This window comes from Cyclopterus lumpus, chromosome 14 (genome assembly GCF_009769545.1).
Source record: "Cyclopterus lumpus isolate fCycLum1 chromosome 14, fCycLum1.pri, whole genome shotgun sequence".
Taxonomy (NCBI): Eukaryota; Metazoa; Chordata; class Actinopteri; order Perciformes; family Cyclopteridae; genus Cyclopterus; species Cyclopterus lumpus.
This window is the reverse complement of record NC_046979.1, coordinates 12,647,661-12,658,613: the sequence shown is the minus strand read 5'-3', so window position 1 is coordinate 12,658,613 and position 10,953 is coordinate 12,647,661.

The window sequence follows — 10,953 nt, the reverse complement described above, 5'->3', positions numbered from 1 at the left end:
GCCCATTTCGCTTAATTAATCTGTACTAAAACCTTTAACTTTGTTCTGCTTTACTTTTTCAAAGTCAAACTTTGCAGAGAGACTGTTCACATATTGTGCTATGATATATGAGTGTGTTTAAACCTTTGTCCTCCATCCTTCCAAGAGATAATCATCCTGAAAGTGCTTTTTTTCTTCTAGGCGAACCTGGAAATTCAACTTTTGCTGTTATTAATCTTTATTTACTCTTAACCAGTAACACATATAATAATATTTACACATCTGAACAAAAGCACACATGGTTTGCCTTTATTATAACACACAACATTATTAAAATATCCTTTGTGGTTGCAGAGATGCACCCTTTTTAGTTTGGGTAGCAGAAACCTAGAAAATAGCTTGGGGTTTAAAAGGTTAATGATACTGATTTTTTTAACTAAAACTGATTTGTAATTTAATTTATCTGGACTTTTGAAATATTGACTAATGTTTCTATAGAGTGTGCACATTTTTCAAAAGAGGGAGTGTGTTTGGACTTATCAGCTTCATTTCTCTGGGTGTGTATTTCCCTTGGCAGTGGTGGACTGACATCTGAGAGCTGCGCTGTCAATATCTGTTTTAGCAATGCAGCCTACGAATGTTGACACAAGAAGTTATGTATCCCTTGTTCAACAAGCCCACGTGTCCGTCCTGTTCCAGCACTGATTTAAGACCTCAGCCCCTTCGCAACATTAAAACATATGGTGGGACCCACAGTAACTTTACCACTGTTTTCCACTAAACCTGCAGAGCATAATATAGTGCCGCTCCCACACAGTACTCTCGTCCTGCATTCTACAAAGGAGCGGGTGTTGCCAAGGCTGTCTATGGCTTCAGTTTTTCAGTTCACTTTGTAATCCAAATCAGTAACACACGCAGTAACACACACTGTATGCTGGTAAAAATGTTTAATCCCCGCTGAACTTGTTTTTACACATCAACATTTAAAAGTCTGGGTAAGTACTTACTGCACATATTAAACCTTCCAAAGGGAGCTGCACAAAGTCTGATAAATTGCGTAATGCCTGAAGCCAGTGTGAGTTGGGACCAGTTTGAAAATGAAAAACAATTTGGAGGCCCTCTCCCCAATCTGATCAATGATGACATGTATAGCCGCATGTCGTCATTCAACCGCTGGTTGTCCAGGTGGTGCCCAGCAAACAATGTGGGCTACATAGATAACTGGCAGACTTTCTGGGGAAAGCCTGATTGATGAGTCGAGACGGCATTCATCCCACTTGGGATGGAGCGCGTCTCATTTCTGCGAACATGGCCAAGTTGATTAACGGACTTAATCCATGACCCAGAGTTCAGATCAGGAAGCAGAAGCAGAGTTGTAGTCTTACACCCTTCTCTGCACTTCCATTCGAGCAGTTACCCACCCTTAACCTTAACTCTATAGAGACTGTGTCTGTCCCACGGCCACTTAAATTAATTAAATCAAAAGTAACCAGAAGAGGAGTCATACAAAATAACCTCATACAGGTTAACATCACTACTGCAACAGTGCAACAAAACAGGATAATTAAATGTGGACTCCTAAATATTAGATCTCTGTCGTCTAAAGCTGTATTAGTAAATGATTTAATATCAGACAATCACATTGATTTATTGTGTCTTACTGAAACCTGGCTGAACCATGAAGAATATGTCAGCCTAAATGAATCAACTCCTCCAAGTCATATTAATACTCACATTCCTCGAGGCAAGATTGATGATCTCTTGCCCTCAACTACTGCCGATGTGTCATCAAGAGGAGTGGCCTTGGAAACGGCTGTATGCCCTGGTGTATATTTGGATAGCTTTTCTCCCATTAACCTAGACTCAACGGTTTCTACTTCTAAACCGTCTACCTGTCTCTTAGACCCCATCCCAACGAGGCTGCTTAAAGACGTGTTGCCTTTAATTGGCACCTCTCTGTTGGATATTGTTAATGTGTCTTTGCTAACAGGCCATGTACCACATTCCTTCAAAGTAGCTGTAATTAAACCTCTCCTGAAAAAGCCCACTCTTAATCCAGAGGTGTTGGCTAACTGCAGAACGATCTCTAACCTTCCCTTCCTCTCTAAGATCCTTGAGAAAGTAGTCGCAAATCAGTTGTGTGACTTTCTACATCAGAATAGTTTATTTGAGGAGTTTCAGTCAGGATTTAGAACACCACAGCACAGAGACAGCACTGGTGAAAATTACAAATGACCTCCTAATTGCATCAGATAAAGGACTCATCTCCGTACTGGTATTATTAGACCTTAGTGCTGCGTCCGACACCATTGATCATGACATCCTATTACAGAGACTGGATCAGTCGATTGGCATTTCAGGTACCGCACTAAGTTGGTTTAAATCCTATTTATCAGATCGATCTCAATTTGTATTTGTAAACAATGAAGCCTCAATGACCACCAACGTTAATCACAGAGTTCCACAAGGTTCTGTGCTTGGACCAATTTTATTTACCTTATATATGCTTCCTTTGGGCAATATTATCAGGAAACACTGCATAAACTTTCATTGCTATGCAGACGATACTCAATTATATCTATCGATCAAACCAGAGGAGACCAACCAGCTCGCTAAAATTCAAGAATGTCTTAAAGACATAAAAACATGGATGACCTGCAACTTCCTGATGTTAAACTCAGACAAAACTGAAGTTATTTTACTGGGCCCTGAACACCTCAGATCAATTATCTGGTGATGTGGTTTCTGTAGATGGCATTGCCCTGGCATTCAACACCACTGTAAAGAATCTCGGTGTTATCTTTGATCAGGACTTGTCCTTTAACTCCCACGTTAAGCAAATCTCAAGGATTGCATTTTTTCATCTACGTAACATTTCAAAAATCAGGCACATCTTGTCTCAAAAAGATGCAGAAAAGCTGGTTCACGCGTTTGTTACTTCCAGACTAGATTACTGCAACTCCTTATTATCAGGCTGCTATAATAAGTCTCTTAAATCCCTCCAGTTGATCCAGAATGCTGCAGCTCGTGTACTCACAAAAACTAAGAAAAGAGATCACATTACTCCTGTATTAGCTGCTCTGCACTGGCTCCCTGTAAAATCAAGAATCACATTTAAAATTCTTCTCCTCACCTACAAAGCCTTGATTGGTGATGCACCATCATATCTTAAGGAGCTTGTAGTACCGTATTGCCCCACTAGAGCGCTGCGCTCACTAAATGTGGGGCTACTTGTAGTTCCTAGAGTCCTAAAAAGTAGGATGGGAGCAAGAGCCTTCAGTTATCAAGCTCCTCTTTTATGGAACCAGCTTCCACTTTCAGTCCGGGAGGCAGACACAGTCGCCTCATTCAAGAATAGACTTAAGACTTTCCTGTTTGATAGTGCTTATAGTTAGGGCTGAATCAGGTTTGCCCTGGTCGAGCTCCTTGATATGCTGCTATAGGCTTATAGGCTGCTGGGGGATGTTTTAGGATACACTGAGCACCTATCTCCTCTTCTCTCGCTCCTTATGGATGAATTTACATCTCTCCATTGCACCTTATTAACTCTGCTTCTTTCCCGGAGTCGTTGTGACTTCACGTCTCTAGGGTCCATTGGACCTGGAGGTGTCTGATGCCTGGTGAGCCGGCCTCCCGCGTTGGCCCTGCTGATGCCCCGCCCCCCGTCCTCTCTACCTCCTTCTGTTTCATGGATTGGAGTTCCATTCATACATTGTCATATTCATGTAATGTGTTTATGTAACTTTGTAATGCTGTTCATTCTGTACACATGACATCTATTGCTTCTGTCCATCCGGGGAGAGGGATCCTCCTCTGTTGCTCACCTGAAGGTTTCTTCCCTTTTTTCCCTGTGAAAGTTTATTTTTGGGGAGTTTTTCCTGATCCGATGTGAGGTCCTGGGACAGGGATGTCGTATGTGTACAGATTGTAAAGCCCTCTGAGGCAAATTTGTAATTTGTGATATTGGGCTATACAAAATAAACTGATTTGAATTGAATTGAATATAGAGACTCAAGAGCTGCCGGAATCAGCCGCTGTTCATTGGGAATGGGACGTGGCGTCGCAGCCCAATGGCTGCAGCTCAATGGCTGCAGCTCAACTTTATGAAATAGTCCTTGGAGCCATTTATATTCTTTTTAATGCCGGCAGAGACAAAAGCAAAAGAGTTTTTTCCTACAAAGTGGAACTGTCTATGGTCGAGTTGCATTGTGAGTAAACAAGGCGCCAGGTTTTGACAAAGAAGAACAATACATTGAATTAAAAAAGTAACTGTGGTATTTGTATCCTATTGTTATCCAATCATGTGTCCCGCAATTTTAAAAATGGTGGAGTACTTTTTAAAATGTAACTTATTATATTATCAGTAACCGAGCAGTTAGATCACTTATCACGGAGCATCCTGCTCGTTGTGAAATCCCAGGACTATAAGGGGATGGATTATCGGGTCCCCAAAATATGACGCACAAACACACACACAAACACACGCACAGTCTCCATACAGCTCATATGGTCCCTGTCTCGGTTGTTGTCTGATTGGCGGGTGATTCATAGAAGAAAAGCCCTTCTCTGTAGTTTGCTACAACCAATGGAAATCCCCTGCAGGCAACACTACTCAACAGTCTACACATTACTCTGGGACCACAAGTCAACCCTGAAGGGCAGAATTAAGTTTGACGGCAGTGGAGGAAATACTAAAGAGCAGGTTTAGGCTGTAGGAAAATTAAATGAAACATGAAAATCCTCCACCCGTTCATGACAGGGAAGCCAAGCAGATAGAGGGTATATAGAGCTTTTTGTGGAAACAACTAGGATGAGAGCCGTGATACTGCACCAAAACAGTCTGTCGCACGATGTAAAACTAAGACATTAAGCTGGAAGACAGGAAAGTGGTTCGTAAAGCTCAGGAGAACTCATTCTTTGTGTGTTTGTCACAACATACGACCACTTTCAAGTTTCGCTTAGTAATTTCATCCCTTGTTAATATTAAAATATGATAGCAGACCACTGATCACTGCACTCTGTTGGTTTAAATGTGGACTTTGATATAAGCAATATAACTATAGATGCAGTATACAGTTGCTTTAGTTTCTTCCCTATTTGATTTGAGCCTGGGTGCACTCTATTTGATGCCATTATAAGATCTGAGATTCCTTGCCAACTCTTGCCCAGATGAAGATCAAAGACTGAAGGACTGGCTGTATCATTAAATACTTGCATTGGACATTGAACCTTCCTTTCTCAGGATTAGATGTATTTGGCCTTCTTGCACCTTAGCATTGGTGATCTTAATTAATGTCGATATTAAGCGTTTCTGAAAGTTAAACACGATGTCCAGGGTTGTTGAACAGAAGTAGGCCATTTGTCCACTGACAGTTGCCTCACACGACTAGAATGCAACTGGATGTTTTGCAAGATATTTTGCTTCTCACTAAAAGGGCTGTTTTCATCTGCATTTATCTCATCTCGTAGGAAATTGGACTTCATATTACACGGTACATTTGGAGTAAAAGCAAAGCAATTAGTCAACTTTTTCAGCCTTGAACTGTAATTCTATCTCCACCAGGATTTGGGAGCTCTGCTATAAAATGCCACGACACAGGTAGTACTGATAAAATGTTTAGTTGTTTGGGCTAAAGAGATTTAATTACCACTAAGTCTTATAGCTGCACAGTACTGTCTCCAAACAGGGCTCCACATACCCTGAATTCCTCAATCTCCACTCAACAAGGTTGAGCGTGTCTCCAGCTTCAGGTTTCTGTGTGTCCACATCTCCGAGGACCTCTCTTGGACCCTCAACACCTCAACCCTGGTCAAGAAGGCACACCAGCGTCTCTTTTTCCTGAGGAGACTGAAGAAGATCCACATGTCTCCTCAGATCCTGGTGAACTTCTACCGCTGCACCATCGAGAGCATCCTTACTAACTGCATCACTGTCAACACACTCAACTCTGCACCACGTTGACGTCCACCATCCCCCCTCCATCATCCCCAACCCCTCCCCCACCACACTTGCACCTTAATGATTACATATAGACACTTGCACCTTCACTTTACTGTTTATACATACTGTTTATATATATTATACATATCCACTGCACACTATATCTGCATTGCACTTTGTTCCTAATATACTGCTCTCTTTGCACTGCTGGTCGGATGCTAACCGACATTTCGTTGCCTCAGTACCTGTACTCTGTGCAATGACAATACATTTGAATCTGAATCTGAACAAGAAAATAATGCAGCCCTTCTCTGAAACACTGTGTGCTCAACCAACTTGCCAATATCACTCAGCTCATTCCTCACTGTGTAGGTCGGCTGGTTGGGCCAACACACACCAGTCCGATCCAGTCCTCTTCTCGTGTTTGGTGTAAGAATACTGCACCAGAACCAGAGACATTGTGATGATAATAATGATTATAATTTGAATAATAATAACCATAACAGAAGGGCACTGACCAAATGTCGTTTTTTGTTGAGTTGGGAGTGAGAATGGGTTGCAGGAGGTGAGATTACATTTGTATTCTCTAACTGAAGTAGAACAAGGTTACTCCAAAGATTTACTCCTGCCATGAACACTGCCAATGCACAGAGGCATTATCATGTGGTAAATGATAGTGAGGTTTGAGAGTAAGAATGACTTATCTTTAAATGCATCTCCCTGCCTGTGACATTTTAAATGAGACCGGAGGGTTTAGTCCCTTTTTGTATTATTAATTCATTATGTGATGTGATTGATAGAGAACCCAGAGTTCCCGATAAAATGCTGCTCTGCTGCACAGATGTAATACATTTAGAGTATCTCTCTCTGTTTCTCTCAAGTTTGGTATTATAATGCAATATTTGGTATTATCAAACTGTGCCTGCACAAGCCTGGGAAAAGATGAAAATGTATTTCATGGAAGTGATAAATGCCAGGTGGTGTTTATAAACCACATTGTGAGTTAACCCCAGTTAACAGATAAATGGCTATCAATGTAGGTGGTTCACTTGGCGCAGACCTTTGGTTTTTTTGCAGGGTTAGGTGCTGTGTGTTCTCTTAGCCACATTAAATGTGAAATTATCTTACAGTGAGCCCTGAGCCAAAATATTGCTCACGCTTTAAATCCTTTCGAGAAGGAGGAACAGCTGGTAGGATGCAGACAAGTAGTTGAAGGATCCAAGTGTGCTTTGATCCTGCAGTCCTTTGAACTAATGCTAACATCATCGTGCTAACATGCTCAAGTGTTGGATGAATTGAAACTTTGACCGAATAGTGGTGCTAAATGAAAAGGCATGAGATCGCCAAAGTTATTTCAATTAAGAGTGACGTCGCAATAATGTATTATATATGCATAATTTTTGAATAGTGCAAAGTCTTTGGCGGTTAGACTCCTGAAGTAGGATAATCCAGGGGTATTGATGCTGAGGTCAGATAAGGCAGAATCCCCCCTGGAGTCCAGGCACTGGTGGTGATGAAGACGAGTTGCTGTAACCCGATGATGAATGAGGAGCAGGACTGCATGCTGACTGGAGGAGACTGGGGAGGAGGAGGGTTGCATCCGATTAGTGCTGAAATGACAAATGACAGCAGCAGAGAGGAGTACATTATGAACTTTTAACAACAACGATGTGATTGTCTTCAAGAATCTGCAGCATCTGGTTGGTTAATTTAGAGTGAACGCCCACAATCAGCCGATAGAGTAATCACAGGAGAATCAGAGAGTGAGAGATAATTAATGAAAAGAAGTGTAAAGACAGTCTTCCTGACTCAACCTCCGGTTTAGCAACATTACAATTCATCCGGAGGGAGAAATGATTGTTTGTACCAAATTTCATGACAATCCATCCCAGAGTGATTTCACACAAGACTACAAATGTCAACTTGCTGGTGCGCTTCACCAGTCAGGGGATCACCAAAATGATCACAATTAAATCTTCAGGGAACATGAATGTTTGCGAAAAGAATCATAGCAATATTTGTAATGGTTGCTGAGACTTTTTGTTGTTGGCTTCCTGTATGTAATCTCAAATTAATACGTCAGATAAACATAAATGACATATTTATGCCATGTTTTCCTTATTGTTTTCATACATTTGTGATTTGACTGGCATCCAATTCTGTCATCTTGTTGCACACTCATCTTCATCAACGGCTTAATGGCCCCCAATTGGAGAATTAGCATCGCCAGCTGTTTATCTTGATGAACCAATATGTACTGTTATTTACAGTTGTGGGTGCAAACACGCATTAATTAGAATTTATTTCTGGAAATTTGGTTAAACTCTGAGTTGAGTGTACACTGCAACTGGGCCCATTTGATGTTTTCAGCCCATTCATTTATCTGCACATCCTCCACATTCTTCTCCCACCACTCTTCTTCTCTTACCACTATCAATTCAATCCTTTTTTTATCGAGCGGAAGAGCAAAGTCACCAAAAGTCTCATGGAATTACTAGCGTTGATCTTTGGATGGCACAAACATGCCCTTTGTATGAATCCCCATTATGGAAAGCCCTTTCGGAATTTAAGTTGTTAAGCTGTGGACATCATTTTGGATATTGACAGCTGCAATTACAAACTATTTTTTGTTTCTTGACTTCCAAATAAAATCAATTTCTCTGAGAAATGGGCCACTGAAACCTAAACTGAAGACCACTGTGAAGTATCGCCTTCCAGGAAGAATGTGCATGACTCAGCCACAGATATAATTGGAAGAAGGTTTTTAAGAGAGTATAGTTTTTAAGTTGTATTTGCTGTATTTCATGTAGTTATTAAAGTTGCGATATTAACAACATCTGATGAGTTAGGTCTCCCTTAAAAGACACATTGTGTTTGTAAATGCCCAATGCCTCCAAATATGTATTCTGACAACCAAAACTCTTTTCTTGTTATTTTGAAACAAATAAAAATAATTTGATCAAATTATCTGTGAAAGTTTGTCTCTCAAGCTAGTTTGCCCCCAAAATATACTAAAAGTGTTACCAATGTGTGTGTGTGTGTGTGAGAGAGAGCTCTTAAAGTAATACTTTGACCAGTATTTATGTTTATTTCTATAGACAATGAATACGTAATGCTGAGAACCAGTTAATTATTTTCCCAAAATCACAAATAAGTAAAAGAAATAACTGAAGTAATAAGTAAAAATGTAACTTAACTAATTGTTCACAGGTATTTAAAGCTAAAACAAAACTCAAAGAAAGTAGATGCATCTTATTAGAAGACGTGCCACCTCAGAGGCTCGCCATCAGAGAGGGGCTCTGCACCACTTGATTAGATTAGCATTTAAAGTCTACTCATGATTTCATCATGAGCTATTTTTCATATTTGTTCTCATATCCCCAAACAAAAGGAGGCTGTTTCCAAAAAACATTTTCAAATGACTGGTTACACGCTTAATAATCTATTTATTCCCCATATCTCCAAAGCGTTTCTTAGTCACCAGGTTTCCAGTTTTTCCAATGCTTATATGTATTGGATGTGCCTTTTGTGGTCAGGGAAGACACTGATCCAGGAATCCAAAATGAGAAAATACCAAGAAGATGAAAATAAAAGTCATATAAATGTAGATACAATTAATGTTATCGACTGACTAGTGCTGAAAGAACAAAATCATAAATAAATATGGCAGCTGAACAGCGGTCAAAGAAAAATTCACAGGCATTATTTTGAATAGTTTATCTTACAGTATTACTTATTGATGTATTCCAATATATTGTTGTCAGTTTGAAGACTCCATACCACACGAACCTGGTGATGAAAACCATCATAAAATAAGCATATTGTAAATTAGTTAGGTTATTATTTTCCAATCGTTAATAACTACATTCATTTGCATATTCAGATAAAATAACTAGACTTTTAGTAATAAAACACTGAAAAGGTTAAAGAAGTTATTGCATCATGACTTAAATAAGGTTGATTAATGCAACTGTGTCTCTTAACTGAAGGCCAAATGGTTTTCCCTCCCAGCTGCTCACAAACTCGTCATGAATAAACGTAAGCTTCAAACACTTTTGGGATGCTTTGAGTGAAATGAACCGCTTTAGTCTGTTCGTTTATTTGTGTGTTTGTGCACATTCATCCCTGCCAATGTAATAGGACTGCACTGCAGATGGTGACAGTTAATTTGTTTGTTTTCTTTCCCTCTTTTAATTCAGAGCGGACAACCAGAGCTTTTTGCGGTTTCTCTGCTCTCTTTATTGTCTCCAAGCTGTCAAATGCTTTCACTGGTGCTGAAATGCAAAAGGTTTTCTAATGCAATAATTAAACCAACTATTTTCTGACAGAGGCCCCTTGTGTTTCACACATTTTCTTTACTTTTGTCTCTGTACGCGCACATGCGTATGTGTGTGTGTGTGTGTGTGTGTATTGTTTCCATCCTGCCAATTCCCCTACCAGCACATCTGTCTGCAATCGGCACATCAACTCTCCCGCTTCGGCTCACCACACACATCTGCTCATTGTCTCACCTGAATATCAACCCCGGCTCTTCTCATGCTGGTCACCACTGTATCATCGACTCAGCGACAGTGGAAGCTACTCTCAGGCCTCCAGCTCTTGAATCTTAGATTCCTCGGGCTCTCGCAACATGTATTAATGCTTGCCTCTTCTGCCTGCCACTCCCTATTCCCTCTCTTCCCTGTCACCTGCCGATCCCCTCACTTCAAACCTTCTCCGTCATCACTAATCATTTCAAAACCTTCACCTGCATCCAGAGGTGTGTACCACGTAGCAAGTTTAACAGAGACACTTACAATTCATTAGTACAAACTAATGCTGATTAAATCTAACAACATCAAGTACTTTTACAGACATGGCAAGAGTGGAGTCCCCATCTCACATGAAACCCCTGACAATGCTGGGAGGGGGGTCAGGGGGGTTGGGGACCTCCCTGACCTTTCCCAGTCTACCAGAAGATAGGGTGTCCACAATGTAGAGTGTTGATTCTGTGAGGAGTATGAATCTGCTAAGAAAATTAGATTACATTTAAC